At 39.4% G+C, this 18406-nt stretch overlaps 1 long non-coding RNA gene across 1 annotated transcript in view; it reads right to left on the bottom strand.

The window, feature by feature from the left end:
- LOC149984587 (uncharacterized) overlaps positions 1-18406 on the bottom strand; it is a 220348-nt gene that overhangs the window by 41936 nt on the left and 160006 nt on the right. The window contains exon 2 of the long non-coding RNA XR_016494689.1: positions 481-542. This is a non-coding gene — a long non-coding RNA (uncharacterized LOC149984587). The remainder of the gene's footprint in view (positions 1-480; positions 543-18406) is intronic.

Below are 18406 nucleotides of genomic sequence, written 5' to 3'. Positions count from 1 at the left end.
AGGGGGATAGTGCTCGCTGTACCCAAAGAGGGCCACGTCATGACACGGATGATAAAAGTAACACATTATAATAAGAATGTATTTAATTTGTAAAGCGCATTTCTCGTACCCAAGGCACTATAAAGAATAATAAAGTAATTTCCCAGGGTTTTCATATTTCTATGAAATATAGCCTATAATTACTTAACCTTTCTGATCTCCCCATCCCGGATCCGGGATCGTGAATACAGACTCAAGCTCATTACCATAACGCAACGTTAACTATTCATGAAAATCGCAAATGAAATGAAATAAATATGCTAGCTCTCAAGCTTAGCCTTTTGTTAACACTGTCATCTCAGATTTTCAAAATATGCTTCTCAACCATTGCAAAACAAGCATTTGTGTAACAGTATTGATTTAGCGTAGCATTTAGCATTAGCATTCAGCTGGCAACATTTACACAAAAAAACAGAAAAGCATTCAAATAAAATCATTTACCTTTGAAGAACTTCAGATGTTTTCAATGAGGAGACTCTCAGATAGCAAATGTTCAGTTTTTCCTGAAAGATTATTTGTTTAGGACAAATCGCTCCGTTTTCTGCGTCATGTTTAGCTATGAAAAAACCCCTGTATCCAGGATTGTGTAAATCTATCAGCAAGCTCATTAGCATAACACAACGTTAACTATTCATGAAAATCGCAAATGAAATGAAATAAATATGCCATCTCTCAAGCTTAGCCTTTTGTAAGCAACACTGTCATCTCAGATTTTCAAAATATGCTTCTCAACCATAGGAAAACAATCATTTGTGTAAAAGTAGCTAGCTAGCGTAGCATTTAGTTTTAGCATTTAGCGTTAGCATTTAGCATTAGCATTAGCGTTAGCATCCAGCACGCAACATTTCAACAAAAACATAAAAGCCTTCAAATAAAATAATTTACCTTTGAAGAACTTCAGATGTTTTCAATGAGGAGACTCTCAGTTAGATAGCAGATGCTCACTTTTTCCAAAAATGTTCTTTGTGTATTAGAAATAGCTCCGTTTTGTACATCACATTTGGCTACCAAAAAAAAACGAAAATTCAGTCCTCAAAACGCGAACTTTTTTCCAAATTAACTCCATAATATCGACTGAAAACATGGCAAACGTTGTTTAGAATCAATCCTCAAGGTGTTTTTCACATATCTCTTCGATGATATATCGTTCGTGGAAGTGTGCTTTCTCTCCTGAATCCCAGGAGAAAATGCCCGCACCTGAAGATTACGCACAAATTTAGACAAAGGACACCGGGCGGACCCCTGGAAAATGTAGTCTCTTATGGCCAATCTTCCAATGATATGCCTACAAATACGTCACAATGCTGCCGACATCTTGGGGAAACGGCAGAAGGTCTAAGCTTATTCCTGTCGCATTCACAGCCATATAAGGAGACATTAGAAAACAGAGCTTCAGAAATTCTGCTCATTTCCTGTTTAACGTATCATCTTGGTTTCGCCTGTAGAATGAGTTCTGGGGCACTTACAGACAAAATCTTTGCAGATTCTGAAACTTCAGAATATATATACATATATATATGCATAGTCGAGCATCTTTTCGTGACAAAATATCGCGCTTAAAACGGGAACGTTTTTTATCCAAAAATGAAATAGCGCCCCTAGAGATGCAACTGGTTAACTTATTATTATTTATAAAAAATAAAAAAACTATTGTGTCATTGTGAAAGTGTGCAGGTGTCAGCCTCAAATCATCATTTAATTTATCATCTCTCTGTTGGCAGGTAGAGCAGCAATCATCAACTACACTGCTCAAAAAAATAAAGGGAACACTAAAATAGCACATCCTAGATCTGAATGAATGAAATATTATTATTATTAAATACGTTTTTCTTTACATAGTTGATATACATACATGTGATATACATACATGTGCTGACAACAAAATCACACAAAAAATGATCAATGGAAATCAAATTTATCAACCCATGGAGGTCTGGATTTGGAGTCACACTCAAAATGAAAGTGGAAAACCACACTACAGGCTGATTTCAACTTTGAAGTAATGTTCTTAAAACAAGTCAAAATGAGGCTCAGTAGTGTGTGTGGCCTCCACATGCCTGTATGACCTCCCTACAACGCCTGGGCATGCTCCTGATGAGGTGGCGGATGGTCTCCTGAGGGATCTCCTCCCAGACTTGGACTAAAGCATCCGCCAAGTCCTGGACAGTCTGTGGTGCAACGTGGCGTTGGTGGATGGAGCGAGACATGATGTCCCAGATGTTCTCAATTGGATTCAGGTCTGGGGAACGGGCGGGCCAGTCCATAGCATCAATGCCTTCCTCTTGCAGGAACTGCTGACACACTCCAGCCACATGAGGTCTAGCATTGTCTTGCATTAGGAGGAACCCAGGGCCAACGGCACCAGCATATGGTCTCACAAGGGGTCTGAGGATCTCATCTCGGTACCTAATGGCAGTCAGAATACCTCTGGCGAGCACATGGAGGGCTGTGCGGCCCCCCCAAAGAAATGCCACCCCACACCATGACTGACCCACCGCCAAACCGGTCATGCTGGAGGATGTTGCAGGCAGCAGAACGTTCTCCACGGCGTCTCCAGACTGTCACGTCTGTCACATGTGCTCAGTGTGAACCTGCTTTCATCTGTGAAGAGCACAGAGCGCCAGTGGCGAATTTGCCAATCTTGGTGTTCTCTGGCAAATGCCAAACGTCCTGCACAGTGTTGGGCTGTAAGCACAACCCCCACCTGTGGACGTCGGGCCCTCATACCACCCTCATGGAGTCTGTTTCTCACCGTTTGAGCAGACACATGCACATTTGTGGCCTGCTGGAGGTCATTTTGCAGGGCTCTGGCAGTGCTCCTCCTTGCACAAAGGCGGAGATAGCGGTCCTGCTGCTGGGTTGTTGCCCTCCTACGGCCTCCTCCACGTCTCCTGATGTACTGGCCTGTCTCCTGGTAGTGCCTCCATGCAGAGATCATTGTCCTTCTGGAAGGTTCTCCCATCTCCACAGAGGATCTCTAGAGCTCTGTCAGAGTGACCATCAGGTTCTTGGTCACCTCCCTGACCAAGGCCCTTCCCGTCCGATTGCTCAGTTTGGCCAGGCGGCCAGCTCCAGGAAAAGTTTGGTGGTAAAACTGTCCTTCTTTAGACTACTTGAGAATCTGGATCATCAGCATTTGTGGGTTTGATTACAGGCTCAAAATGGCTAGAAACAAAGACATTTCTTCTGAAACTCGTCAGACTATTCTTGTTCTGAGAAATGAAAGCTATTCCATGTGAGAAATTGCCAAGAAACTGAAGATCTCATACAACTCTGTGTACTACTCCTTTCACAGAACAATGTAAACTGTCTTTAACCAGAATAGAAAGAGGAGTGGGAGGACCCGGTGGACAACTGAGCAAGAGGACGAGTAAATTAGAGTTTCTAGTTTGAGAATCAGACGCCTCACAAGTTCTCAATTGGCAGCATCATTAAATAGTACCTGCAAAACACCAGGCTCAACGTCAACAGTGAAGAGGCGACTCAGGGTAGCTCTCCTTCTAGGCAGAGTGGCAAAGAAAAAGCCATATCTCAGACTGGCCAATAAAAATTAAATATTAAAATGGGCAAAAGAACACAGAAACTGGACAGAGGAACTCTGCCTAGAAGGCCAGCATCTCAGAGTTGTATTGCTTCTTTAATTGGAACAACAGTTTTCAGCTGTACTAACATCATTGCAAAAGGGTTTTCTAATGATCCTTTTAAAATGACAAACTTGGATTAGCTAAGGTGCCATTGGAACACAGGAGTGATGGTTGCTGATAATGGGCCTCTGTACGCCTATGTAGATATTAAATCAGCCGTTTCCAGCAACAATAGTCATTTACAACATTAACATTGTCTACACTGTATCTCTGATCAAATTTATATCATTTTAATGGATTTTTTTTTGTTGCTTTTCTTTAAAAAACAAGGATATTTCTGAAGTGACCCCAAACCTTTGAACTATTGTGTATGTGTATGTATATTTGATGTGTATATGTGGTTAGTGGTTGGAGCATTAGATCAGTAACCGAAAGGTTGCTAGATTGAATCCCCGAGCTGACAAGGTAAACATCTGTTGTTCTGCTCCTGAACCTGGGAGTTAACCCACTGTTCTTGGGCTGTCATTGTAAATAAGAATTTGTTCTTAATTAACTGACTTATTTTAACCTAGTTAAAAAATATATGTGTATATGTATATTTGAATACGTTCTGGTGAGGTTCAGTCCCTCTAGCTCAGCCTCTCATTGGGGGATAGGCTTGAACTGGGGTGTTACTGTTCATACTAGTTCTCCTCAATGTGAACGTATGTTTTAAATTTTTTTTATAAATCTTTAATGTTTACTTTTTTATCTTCCCCTCTCCACCTCCATGTCCCCCTTGCAGCGGTTTTCAAAGGTTTTAAATAGCCTTGCTCTTAACTACGGCATTGCCAAATAGGCTAGGCAGGGCAGGAACTAAATTTGTCATTTGGAACACGAACAGTTTGAGATTTACAGGAATTAAAGGTGGTATATCGTTATAATGAATGTCGGACCAGGGCGCAGCATACGTGGAGTTCCACATGTTTAATAGAAAGGAAACCTGCGAAACCGTGAAGTCATGGAGTGCTCACAGGTCACTACACACAAACAAGATCCCACAAAACACAGTGTGGGAAATGGCTGCTTAAATATGATCCCCAATCAGAGACAACGATAAACAGCTGCCTCTGATTGGGAACAATACCAGCCTGACCTAACCAACAGAGAGAAGGCTATATATATATATATATATATATATATATATATATATATATATATATATATGTGTGTGTGTGTGTGTGTGTGTGTGTGTGTGTGTATGTATATGTGTGTGTGTGTATGTATATATATATATATGTGTATATGTATATATATATATATATATATATATATATATATATATATGTGTGTATATATATATATTGTATATGTTATATATATGTATATGTATATATATATATATATGTATGTGTGTGTGTGTATGTATATATATATGTGTGTGTGTGTATATATATATATATGTGTGTGTGTATATATATGTGTATATATATATGTGTGTGTGTATATATCTATTGTATATGTTATATATATATATATATATATATATATATATATATATATAGTGTGTGTGTGTATATATATATATATATATATATGTATATGTATGTATGTGTATGTATATATATATATATGTGTGTATATATATGTGTGTGTGTGTATCTCCAGGAAACACATTTATGCATGACGGATCATTCTCGACTAAAACAGGGAGGATTCTCCCAGATATTCCATTCCAAGTTTCATGAAAAATGCTTTGGCTCTGCTAATTTGATTCAGAGATGTTCAGTTCGTAGAGCCAAAGGTGATATCGACACAAAAATAGCAGTTTTTTTTATTGTGCAGGGCAAACTATTCAACGTGCCAGTGGTATTAGGGTGTATTTATGCCCCTAATTGGGACAGTGACCAGTTTTTCTCACTCCTCCCAGATCTGAACACTCACCAACTTATACTAGCGAGGTATTTTAACTGTGTCCTTCACCCCACATTAGACCGTTCTAAAGTGGTATTAGGTTCCCTTTCTAAATCAGCATGTGTTACTAATTATTTTAACCAGGCATATTGTGTAACAGACCTCTGGCGATTTAAAAACCATCCATCTAAACAATATTCTTTCTTATCCCCAGTCCGTCAGACATACTCCAAAATCGATCTTTTTCTCCTAGACAACAAGTTTCTCCCGATGCTAAAGTCCACTGATTATGAGGGTATTGTCATCTCAGACCACAGCGCAGTGGTAATGGTACTGTGTTTTCCTGATAATGTTCTCCCACAACGCACTTGGCGACTCAATTCATGTCTCTTCTCAGATGAAGAACTTAACACATACAGTGGGGCAAAAAAAGTATTTAGTCAGCCACCAATTGTGCAAGTTCTCCCACTTAAAAAGATGAGAGAGGCCTGTAATTTTCATCTTAAAAAATTACAGACCTCTACATGCTTTGAAAGTAGGAAACACTGCTGATTTTGCAGGTTATCAAATACTTTTTCTCTGTATATACATGTTCTGAAAGACCCCAGTGTCTGCAACACCAATAAGCAAGGGGCACCACTAAGCAAGCTGCACCATGAAGACCAAGGCGCTCTCCAAACAGGTCAGAGACAAAGTTGTGGAGAAGAACAAATCAATGTTGGGTCATAAAAACATATCTGAAACTTTGAACATCCCACAGAGCACCATTAAACCCGTTATTAACAAATGGAATACATATGGCACCACAACAAACCGGCCAAGAGAGGGCCGCCCACCAGAACTCACAGAGCAGGCAAGGAGGGCATTAATTAGAGAGACATCAAAGAGACAAAATATAACCCTGAAGGTGCTGCAATGCTTCACAGCAGAGATTTGAGTATCTGTACACTCTACAGAGCTGGGCTTTAGGGAAGAGTGGCCAGAAAAAAGCCATTGCTTAAAGAAAAAAATCAGCTAACACATTTGGTGTTCACCAAAAGTAATGTGGGACACTCCCAAACATGGAAGATGGTACTCTTTTCAAATGCGCTATGTCTGGCGCAAACCCACACCTCCCATCACCCCGAGAACACCATCCCCATAGTGAAGCATGGTGGTGGCAGCATCATGAAGAATGGAGGTTTTTCATCAGCAGGGACTGGGAAACTGGTCAGAATTTAAGGAATGATGGAATGATAAATACAGGGAAATGGTCGAGGGAAACCTGTTTCAGTCTTCCAGAGATTTGATACTAGGACTGAGGTTCACCTTCCACCAGAACAATGACCCTAAGCATACTGCTAAAGCAACACTTGAGTTGTTTAACTTCTTATGGCTAGGGGGCAGCATTTTCACTTTTGGATTCAGCATAAGTCAGAAATGGCATTATAAATATTCACTTATCTTTGATGATCTTCATCAGAATGCACTCCCAGGAATCCCAGTTCCACAATAAATGCTTGATTTGTTCCATAATTCCATCATTTATGTCCAAATTACTCCTTTTTGTTTGCGCGTTCAGTACACAATCTTGCAACGTGCAGGCAGGTCCAGGGAATAGTTCAGACGAAAAGCATTTTACAGTTCGTAGAAACATGTCAAACAAAGTATAGAATCAATCTTTAGGATGTTTTTAACATAAAATCTTCAATAATGTTCCAACCGGAGAATTCCTTTGTCTTCAGAAATGCAATGGAACGCAAGCTACCTCTCATGTGAATGCGCGTGACCAGCTTGTGGCACTCTGCCAGACCTCTGACTCATTCCCCTCTCATTCCCCCCTTCTTTATAGTAGAAGCATCAAACAAGGTTCTAAAGACTTGACATCTAGTGGAAGCCTTAGAAAGTCCAAAATGACCCCATAGACACTGTGTATTCGGAGAATATATTCCAGACTCACTTCTTCAGGTACCTGCAGATTCGTAACTTTACAAGAAAGATTTTCCCCACATTCCTATCACTCCCACCCATCAGCTGGCTTGATGAATTTCTGAACCTGAATCCCTTTGTAAAAGGACACATTTCTAAGCTATATGACATTATTAAGAATATTGCATGCCCCACTCTTGACCATGTAAAGCATTCATGGGAGGGAGAGTTTGGAAGCGAGATTTCCGATATCACCTGGCATTCTGCAATTGACAGGATACACTCATCCTCTCTCAACATTTGACATGGGTTACTACAGTTTAAAGTATTTAATCGCCTACACTTTTGCAGGAGTAGACTTGCCAAATTGTATCCAGAAATAGACTCAAACTACTCTAGATGCCATCCGATCTATATCACACGTACTGGTCATAACCGACACAGGTCCTCTATTTTTGAGACTTTCTCATATATATATGCTGTAAGGAATCCCCAATCGCATGCTCTCTGGGTTAGGGATGTTATGGCCCATATTCCACCTGTGGCTCCACCCAAAAGTGTTATAAGGTCTGGCAGCAATTTCTCAACTAATTTGAGAATAACTTCTCTGCTGAGAACTTAATATAGCCTCTGCAATATATATATATATATATATATATACATATATACATACATACATACATATATATTATTATTTAATTTTGATTATATATATATTGTCCAACAGCTGTTGCATAGGATAGTATTGATTTAACTTGTTGCTGTATTTATTTAGTTACTTCCCATTATGTTTTGTCTTAATATCTACTTGTAAAAAATATTGCAAAAAAATATATATTAATGCGAGAAGACTGGTCAGCTCATTCTCCTCTAGACCACTGATTGGCCAGCTCATCTTCATGAGCAGTATTACATTATACTCTATGAGGAAATGGTAAGCATTTTTAGACGCACTGCTTAATTTTAACTCATCAACCAATTCTGCCATCAACCACTTCTCTCCACTCCTGCCGTATTCTTTCTCTCTGCTCTTGTTTCCTTAATAGGATGTCGGTGGGTGGAGCTGAGAGGGTTGTCAGTGAAATGGGTCACACCTGGGCTTGGGTGTATCCCGAGGATAAATACACCATACATCGATGAGTCTCTCTTCACCCAGACACGCTGTTGTTTTTGGTTGTGGCATTTTTGAGCTTCTTTGTGTTTTATTTATTTTTGGCACCTCTCAACATCCCTCGTTATCACCATCTATGCACATATCCATTCACTTACTCTACAGTCAACTAACTAGAGACACACCGTTGTTACTTGGATATAGTTGACTTTATTTAATAAATATGTTTATTTCTTTATCTATGCGTTGTCTCCTTCTTTGTTATGGGCTATGAGCAGGTTTGTATTATTTATTCTAAGCATTGAGTTGCACCCCCTTTTGCCCTCAGAACAGCCTCAGTTAGTCGGGACAGGAACTCTACAAGGTGTCGAAAGCGTTCCACAGAGATGCTGGTCCATGTTGACTCTAATGCTTCCCACAGACACATTTCAGTTAAATGCATTCAGTTGTACAACTGACTAGATTTCCCCTTTCCATTCCCAATTGTGTCAAGTTGGCTGGATGTCCTTTGGGTGGTGGACAATTCTTGACAGACACAGGACACTGTTGAGCCTGAAAGACGCAACAGCGTTGCAGTTCTTGACACACTCAAACCAGTGTGCCTGGCACCTACTAACATACCCTGTTCAAAGGCACTTACATGTTTTTGTCATGCCCATTCACCCTCTGAATGGCACACATTCACAATCCATGTCTCAAGGCTTAAAAATCCTTCTTTAACATCTCTACTCCCCTTCATCTACACTGACTGAACACGTAACATCAATGACAGATCATAGCTTTCACCTGGATTCACCTGTTCAGTCTATGTCATGGAAAGAGCTGGTGTTCTTAAATGTTTTGTACACTCAGTGTATGTCATACATTGCCATAACTGTTCCTGCATACTGCTGTGTAAACTCACCTCAGTCTCCAGAGCAAATCAACTTTGCCATGTGTACTCCCCATATAGCACACATCTTGCAGACGTCGGCCTGACAACGGTATATCATTAGTAGATCACGTTATATTTAGAAGGTTGGCGGGAGGGCGGCTGTGAGTGTGGGAGGTCAAAATACATCCGCACTGCACAGTCGCATGGACGCTTAGCATCACAGAGTCAGCCGTAGATCGTGTAGACATCGAAATTGGGACCCAGATAGCTCACATATGTCTCCCCAATGATGTATACTATATTGAGAAGATGTAGTGTGGAGAGCGTTAGCACATTGGCAATATGTCTTGCAGATGTATTTAGAATGCCTACAATCTAAGTTCTACAGTTCTACATCGTTTCTACATCGGCCAGGCATCAACATTTTATTCTGATATCTCAGCGTCGTCTTGCCAATGTACAAATGCTCTCCAAACTACATATTCCCTATGCATTTTGATAGGTTGGCCAAATGCTGCCTTCTCTCGATGCATAATCATTCCTCACCTGAGAGGGGCACATTAAAATGTTAGGTATAGCCTACCAATAGACAGTAAAACATTTTTGGTTCATGGTTGGCAAACTATATGTAAGGCTTAAAAAAAATGAATAAAAGTGCATGTTCTGATAACTGTACTAGCCCCAAGCATTATTTTCACCACATGCCTCAAATGTTCCGTTTTTTTGTAAATACATTCACTGCTCTTAGCCTGTAATAAAATGTTCCATCTTTATTGAACTAACTGTACACCCTCTGCATGAGCTATATTTGTATTAACAGTGATGTTTCTGTGTTCTTTGTGCTGGAGTTATTTCCTAAGAACTTGATGGTATAGCTATAGCCTAATAAACTTGACAATTTAAATCTTCCCTCTTCATCTTACCCATAAACAAAATTCCTTATAGGAGAGTATAGTGTCATGTAGCTCAGTTGGTAGAGCATGGTGCTTGCAACGCTATGGTTGTGGGTTTGATTCCCATGTTGGACCAGTATGGGGGGAAAAAAATAAATGTATGTCTACTAATGTATGTCTACTAAAACATGAAGCATGTTGTTTTTTTATTATTGCCAGTATAGTTTTGCTAATAATCTTTCTTATGTTTTCCATTCAAATTCGATGTTTACACTCATTTGGTAAGGGTAATTCAAATTGTGTATTGAAACATTATTTTCTGTTGGATCTGACCCCAAATAAAGGTATTTTTAATGTTGTCTGTAGAGCGGCTAGTTAGCACACAGCTTTGACATGCATTGTCTGAACGGCAAATGCGATCTAAGGTATACATCAGGCTGAAGTCGGTGAGATGTATGTGTGCTGTCTGGGTTATTGGCTATATTGACAGACTAATGTACTGTTTCATTTAAACATGTTTAAATGATACACCATCTCCGTACATCCTTAGTTTTAGCAATGAGACCGAAGCCAGTTTATCCAAATACATTTCATGAACATCACAATGAATTGATCAGAATTTGAAGTCATAAATGTTTTGGTTTCTGATGCATCTGGAATCATTTAGTCACTTGTCAGTGCACTTGTAAAAAATATAATAGCAAACACCATTACATACATATAACAGCTAGCAAAATCTATACCACAATGCATGCTAGGCATTCAATATTATACTACAACATCAGTCTAACTGAATGTCAATGCTGGTTGAATGTTCCATGCAGGTTCCAGAATGTTCTTCGGCTGGTGAACTTCTTTTGTTGTGTAATGGCAGCTGGTTTAACAGGCTTTGGCGCTGTGACGACGTTGGGTTTGGGGAGCTGTGACTCAGGCTCCTTGTAGACATCCGTCTGGTCCTTTCTGCACTCCACAGCCAGGTGGATAAGCCTCTTGCACACTTTCTTCACCACCCACTGCTTCAACCTCTTCCAGAAGATTTGTTTGTACTGCAAGTCACCTGGAAAGACATGAAGACGGATCATGAGGATGTGTAAATCATGAAGACTGATCGTGGATGTGTAATCATACAATATCCATGTCCATCTGTAAACAGAAAATGGTACAGTAGACTGGTATATGTCTTGTTCCACTCAGAGTCAGTAATGGGATATTGGGATTGGCTGTTAGCAAAGATGTGAAGAGCTTGAGGGGGGCTTGACTTCTAGACTGTCTAGTCGTGTATTGTTGTGTATGAGCACCTACAGTTGTGCTGTTCAGTAGACATGCACAGCCACCAAAAGAGTGAATAGGCTAGAAGAGTATACTAACAGCTCTTCTCCCAAATGCTAAAGAACTGACAGCAAGGGTGGGAAAAGTTTGAGGAGGACTTGTCTTGGTGATTTTGTTTTCTGTAGAGGGCATTGTGCTTTCATAAATACCTTTGGCTGTCCTTGCTTTTTTCAAAGTCAGATGATGTTGAGCTTGAGCTTATTCCAGGCTGAAAGCTTTTATCTACAGGCTCTGTACTACTAAAGCTGTTGTCAAGGTCATCGTCATCAGCAGCAGGATTAGTCTGTAAGACACACAGTAGTCAGTGATTAGCCAACATTTTACTACTTTGTCCCCATCAACACACACTCAAACAAGGCACTATATCCACCCACCCCCCTCATGTCAATAGATCACGTTCACACACAATACCCACCCTCAACAGACACCAGTCACCCACACCAACCCCTCCTTACTAATAACTTGTTTTCTCCAATTTAGACTTGAAACCATGCATGAAAAATCAACTAAGCTTCCATAATACAGAAAAAAACTAAAGTAGAAGTTGTAGTCTACTTGTAAACACGCCAACTATGATAAGTCACAGACCACGTTTATACCTAGCTCCAGTATATGTACTTGCTCATCATGGAGTCATGGAGAGATTTAGCTAATTTTAATATGATTTTTGAAGGAAACAGACTAGTTCCTGGTGCTGAGCTTGATGTTGATGCCTCTTCAGATGTTGACGGGATTGGACTCTAAATAGTACACAGTCACATTAGCATCTGCAGTAGTTAGCTAACGTAACCTAACAAAGCTAATGGTAGCTTCCAAAGTTAAATATCACATACAGTGGGGCAAAAAGTATTTAGTCAGCCACCAATTGTGCAAGTACTCCCACTTAAAAAGATGAGAGGCCTTTGACCCCACGGGGTGAGATCTTGCGTGGAGCCCCAGATCGAGGGAGATTATCAGTGGTCTTGTATGTCTTCCATTTCCTAATAATTGCTCCCACAGTTGATTTCTTCAAACCAAGCTGTTACCTATTGGTGCAGGTCTACAATTTTGTTTCTGGTGTCCTTTGACAGCTCTTTGGTCTTGGCCATAGTGGAGTTTGGAATGTGACTGTTTGAGGTTGTGGACAGGTGTCTTTTATACTGATAACAAGTTCAAACAGATGCCATAAATACAGGTAACGAGTGGAGGACAGAGGAGCCTCTTAATTAAAAAATAAGTTACAGGTCTGTGAGAGACAAATCTTGCTTGTTTGTAGGTGACCAAATACTTATTTTCCACCATAATTTGCAAATAAATTAATAAAACATCCTACAATGTGATTTTCTGGATTTTTTTTCTCATATTGTCTGTCATAGTTGAAGTGTACCTTTGATGAAAATGACAGGCCTCTCTCATCTTTTTAAGTGGGAGAACTTGCACAATTGCTGACTAAATACTTTTTTTGCCCCACTGTAGCAAGACAGCAGTTGGCTTATTACATTAATATGCTTTGGAATATCTAATCAGTGTATTATGAAAGCTACAGTGCCTTCAGAAAGTATTCATGTTTGGTTTTAAATATACTTAGGTGTCAAAAGTAAATGTAATTGCTAAAATATACTTAAGTGTTAAAACTAAAAGTGTAAATAATTTCACATTCCTTATAATTAAGCAAACCAGACGGCACCATTTTGTTGTTTAAAAAAATGTATGGATAGCCAGGGGCACGCTCCCACACTCAGACATCATTTACAAATGAAGCATTTGTGTTTATTGAGTCTGCCAGATCAGAGGCTGTAAGGATGACCAGGGATGTTCTCTTGAGTGTGTGAATTCGACCATTTTCCTGTCCTGTTGAAAATGTAAGGGTAAAAGTATATTATTTTCTTTAGTAATGTAGTGAAGTAAAAGTGGTCAAAAAATATAAATAGTAATGTACAGATACCCCCCAATACTGCTTAATTGGTACTTTAAAGTATTTGTACACCACTGATATACAATACTCCATAATTACAAAGTGAAAACACGTTTTAAGATCTTTTTTAAATGTATTGAAAATAAAATACAGAAATATCTCATTTACGTATACACACTCCTACTAAGTCAATACTTGTCAGAATCACCTTTGGCAGTGATTACAGCTCTGAGTCTTTCTGGGTACGTCTCTAAGAGCTTTGCAAACCTGCATTGTGTAATATTTGTACATTATTATTTCTGAATCTCTTCAAACTCTGTCAAGTAGGTTGTTGATCATTGCTAGACAGCCATTTTCAAGTCTTGCCATAAATGTTCAAGCTGACTTAAGTCAAAATTATAACTAGGACACTTAGGAACATTCAATGTCATCTTGGTAAGCAACTCCAGTGTATATTTGGCCTTGTGTTTTAGGCTATTGTCCAGCTGAATTGTGAATTTGTCTCCCAGTGTCTGATGGGAAGCAGACTAAACCAGGTTTTTCTCTAGGATTTGCCACTTAACTCAATTCCATTTATTTTTAGCCCCCAAAACTCCATAGTCCTTGTCAATGACAAGCATACCCATAACAGGATGCAGCCACCTCCATGTTTGAAAATATGAAGAGTGTTATTCAGTGATGTGTTGGATTTGCCCCATACTTAACAATTTGTATTTAGGACATTAAGTTCATTATTTGCCACATTCTTTGCAGTTTTACTTTAGTACCTTATTTGCAAAGAAGAAGCATGTTTTTGAATAAAACAATTTTGTACAGGCTTCCTTCTTTCATTCTGTCATTTATGTTAGTATTGTGGAGTAACTACAATATTGTTGATCCATCCTCAGTTTTTTTCTGTTACTGTTTTAGGGTCAACATTACCATCATTGGTGAAATCCCTGAACGGTTTCCTTCCTCTCCGGCAACTGAGTTAGGAAGGATGCCTGTATCTTTGTAGTGACTGGGTGTAGTGATACACCATCCAAAGTGTAATTAATAACTTCACCATGATCAAGGGGATAATCAATGTTGCTTTTACTCATCTACCAGTAGGTGCACTTCTTCGGGAGTCATTGGAAAATCTCCCTGGTCTTTATGGTTGACTCTGTGTTTGAATTTCACTGCTCAACTGAGGGATCTTAGAGATAATTGTATGTGTGGGTACAGAGATGAGGTAGTAATTCAAAAATGATGTTTAACATAAGCAATTTTCTTCTCCTAAACTTAGACTTGCCATAACAAAGGGGTTGAATACTTATTGGCTCAAGACATTTCAGCTTTCCATTTCATTAATTAATTTGTAAAAATTTAGAAGAACATAATTCCACTTTGACATTATGGGGTATTGTGTGTAGATCAGTGTCACAGTTGTCGTAAGAACTGGACCAAGGCGCAGCGTACGTAGAGTTCCACATATTTAATATAAAGTGAAACGTAAGCCAAACAAAAACAATCAGGGAGTGACAGTACCCCCCCCCCAAAAAGTGCGGACCGCAAAACCTGAGACCAAACAGCGAGGGTGGGTGATTAGTGGCGGTGGCGGTTCCGGTGTAGGTCGTACCCCCCGACCAGACCCCGGATCCTGCCATCGCGCCCAGCTAAACATGCATTCTGATGAAGATCATCAAAGGTAAGTGAATATTTATAATGCTATTTCTGACTTCTGTTGACTCAACATGGCGGGTATCTGTATGGCTTGTTTTTATGTCTGAGCGCCGTACTCAGATTATTCATCCAAAGTGAAAATGCTGCCCACTATCCCTAAAAAGTTAATCTGATAAATCAACATTGCACAGCAAGGTAAAGCATACCCTTTACTTCAGAACCCTGGAAGAGGTGTGTAGTGGGATATTGGTAGAAGATTTGTGCACTCATCTAAGGATGTATTTCTCAGTTCTGTCTCTAGGCCAAGACTCACGACAATAAATGTCACCCTAAATATTTTTCAGCTGTGACTTCATGGATCGGCTTTAACGATTTGGGGCCACTTTTCCAAAATGTATTGACTTTGATGTTGTTCTTCTATCACATCCACCTACTCTCCCTGCGTTGCTCCTCACATCTGCGTACAAGAAAAAAAGACAAGCGAACCTCTGTTGGCAGCTGGTTCAATGCTTTAGCCCACATCAGCAGGTCATATTTTCATTCACCCATTTCATTGGGTTTTTGATCTTTTAGGCATTTTCAAAGTGATTCATCTGTTTAAATCAAAGTAGCGCTCTGGACGCTGACAGACTTCGTTAAAATATGCAGTAACATTCCCCCCTCTCGTTCTCTCTGTAGTGCTTAACTGTCTATGGTGGTTGATCTTTTATCAGGAGCAAGAATGAATATTGATGCCGCCTTCCTCTGTGATGTTGTGCCTAAAGAGAAGACAGCATTTTCATTTTGTCTTTTGTTTCACTCTGTGTGTATGTCTTGTGTCTGTGTGCTTGTCGGTCTAGTGTGTGTATGTGTATTTGTCGCCCTGGTGTGTTTTGTGCAGATGTGTAGGTGTCGGCCTGGAGTGTGTTTATCGGTGTAGTGCGTGTGTGTACGAAAGCCAAGTCATCCATTATTAAAGGATTAACCCCGCTTTGAGTCTTGACATTTTCTCCCATTCCTCTAGAAAAAGCACCAAATACAGACTGTTTTATACCAAGCATTGGATCCTATAACACATACTAAGGTAAGAAAGCAAAATAAAAACAACCAAAATCAATAGGTGAAGGTTGGGTAAAAGGGCCATAGAGAACTACAGGAAGATTTTCTTCCCCTAAGTACAAATCTAGGATCAGTTTACTCTCTTAGCCATTAATAGGGGAAATGCAAAACTGACCCTAGATCAGCATCTAGGGGCAGCTTTGGGTATTTAGTACGCTGTACATTTTAGGACACCCTAATCTTGAAATTTGCCACTGATTTAGACATGCAAGATATCAGGTGGCTTGACTTACCACATAATCAATAAGGAATAATATTGCTATATTATATGCCACATTTAAATTGAAAAACCTAAGCTCTATGATCAAATTTATAACTGAGCCTTAACAGAGAAGTTTTATTGCCAACAATGTGAAAGGTTCCATAAACGACTGTACTCAAAGTGATTTTGAAGGTTTTCTATAATTTCAGACAGCAGTTTTGAAAGTAGAGCTCAAAAACCAAAATGGGTCCTCAAAAATGTTATACAACGTCACGTGTATCACTTCATTGTTCTGTTGTGCGCATATGCATCAGGGTTCCAGAATCGACTTAGGCCCCCCTTGCAACATTATTGGACAATACTGGGCCAACCTGACCCCGCCTCCCACTTTGACTTTGCAACCTCATAGGACATAATTTCACCTGCCAATCAACATTGTCCATCAAGTTAGGTTGTTTTAGGCTACTGAATGTCTACATATTGGTCATCACTAGTTAACCTGTTAGATCTCTAGGGGCGCTATTTCATTTTTGGATAAAAAACGTTCCCGTTTTAAGCGCGATATTTTGTCACGAAAAGATGCTCGACTATGCATCTTGACAGTTTTGGAAAGAAAACACTCTGAAGTTTCAGAATCTGCAAAGATTTTGTCTGTAAGTGCCCCAGAACTCATTCTACAGGCGAAACCAAGATGATGCATCAACCAGGAATTAGCAGAATTTCTGAAGCTCTGTTTTCCATTGTCTCCTTATATGGCTGTGATTGCGCAAGGAATGAGCCTACACTTTCTGTCGTTCGCCCAAGGTCTTAGCAGCATTGTGACGTATTTGTAGGCATATCATTGGAAGATTGACCATAAGAGACTACATTTTCCAAGTGTCCGCCTGGTGTCCTGCGTGGAATTTGGTGCGCAATTGCCAGCTGCTTTTACTTTACCATTTGATTCAGGGGAGAAACCATGTGTCCAAGAACGATGTACCAATGAAGAGATATGTGAAAAACACCTTGATGATTGATTCTAAACAACGTTTGCCATGTTTTCAGTCGATATTATGGAGTTAATTTGGAAAAAAGTTCGCGTTTTGAGGACTGAATTTTCGTTTTTTTTTTGGTAGCCAAATGTGATGTATAAAACGGAGCTATTTCTAATACACAAAGAATCTTTTTGGAAAAACTGAGCATCTGCTATCTAACTGAGAGTATCCTCATTGAAAACAGAAGTTCTTCAAAGGTAAATGATTTTATTTGAAGGCTTTTATGTTTTTGTTGAAATGTTGCGTGCTGGATGCTAACGCTAATGCTAACGCTAAATGCTAATCCTAAATGCTAACGCTAAATGCTAACGCTAGCTAGCTACTTTTACACAAATGATTGTTTTCCTATGGTTGAGAAGCATATTTTGAAAATCTGAGATGACAGTGTTGTTTACAAAAGGCTAAGCTTGAGAGATGGCATATTTATTTCATTTCATTTGCGATTTTCATGAATAGTTAACGTTGTGTTATGCTAATGAGCTTGCTGATAGATTTACACAATCCTGGATACAAGGGTTTTTTCATAGCTAAACGTGACGCAGAAAACGGAGCGATTTGTCCTAAACAAATAATCTTTCAGGAAAAACTGAACATTTGCTATCTGAGAGTATCCTCATTGAAAACATCTGAAGTTCTTCAAAGGTAAATGATTTTATTTGAATGCTTTTCTGTTTTTTTGTGTAAATGTTGCCAGCTGAATGCTAATGCTAAATGCTACGTTAGCCATCAGTACTGTTACACAAATGCTTGTTTTGCAATGGTTGAGAAGCATATTTTGAAAATCTGAGATGACAGTGTTGTTAACAAAAGGCTAAGCTTGAGAGCTAGCATATTTATTTCATTTCATTTGCGATTTTCATGAATAGTTAACGTTGCGTTATGGTAATGAGCTTGAGTCTGTAT

This window comes from Oncorhynchus mykiss, chromosome 3 (genome assembly GCF_057628025.1).
Source record: "Oncorhynchus mykiss isolate SJ-2025 chromosome 3, ASM5762802v1, whole genome shotgun sequence".
Lineage (NCBI taxonomy): Eukaryota > Metazoa > Chordata > Actinopteri > Salmoniformes > Salmonidae > Oncorhynchus > Oncorhynchus mykiss.
This window is presented reverse-complemented; position numbering and strand designations above follow the sequence as displayed.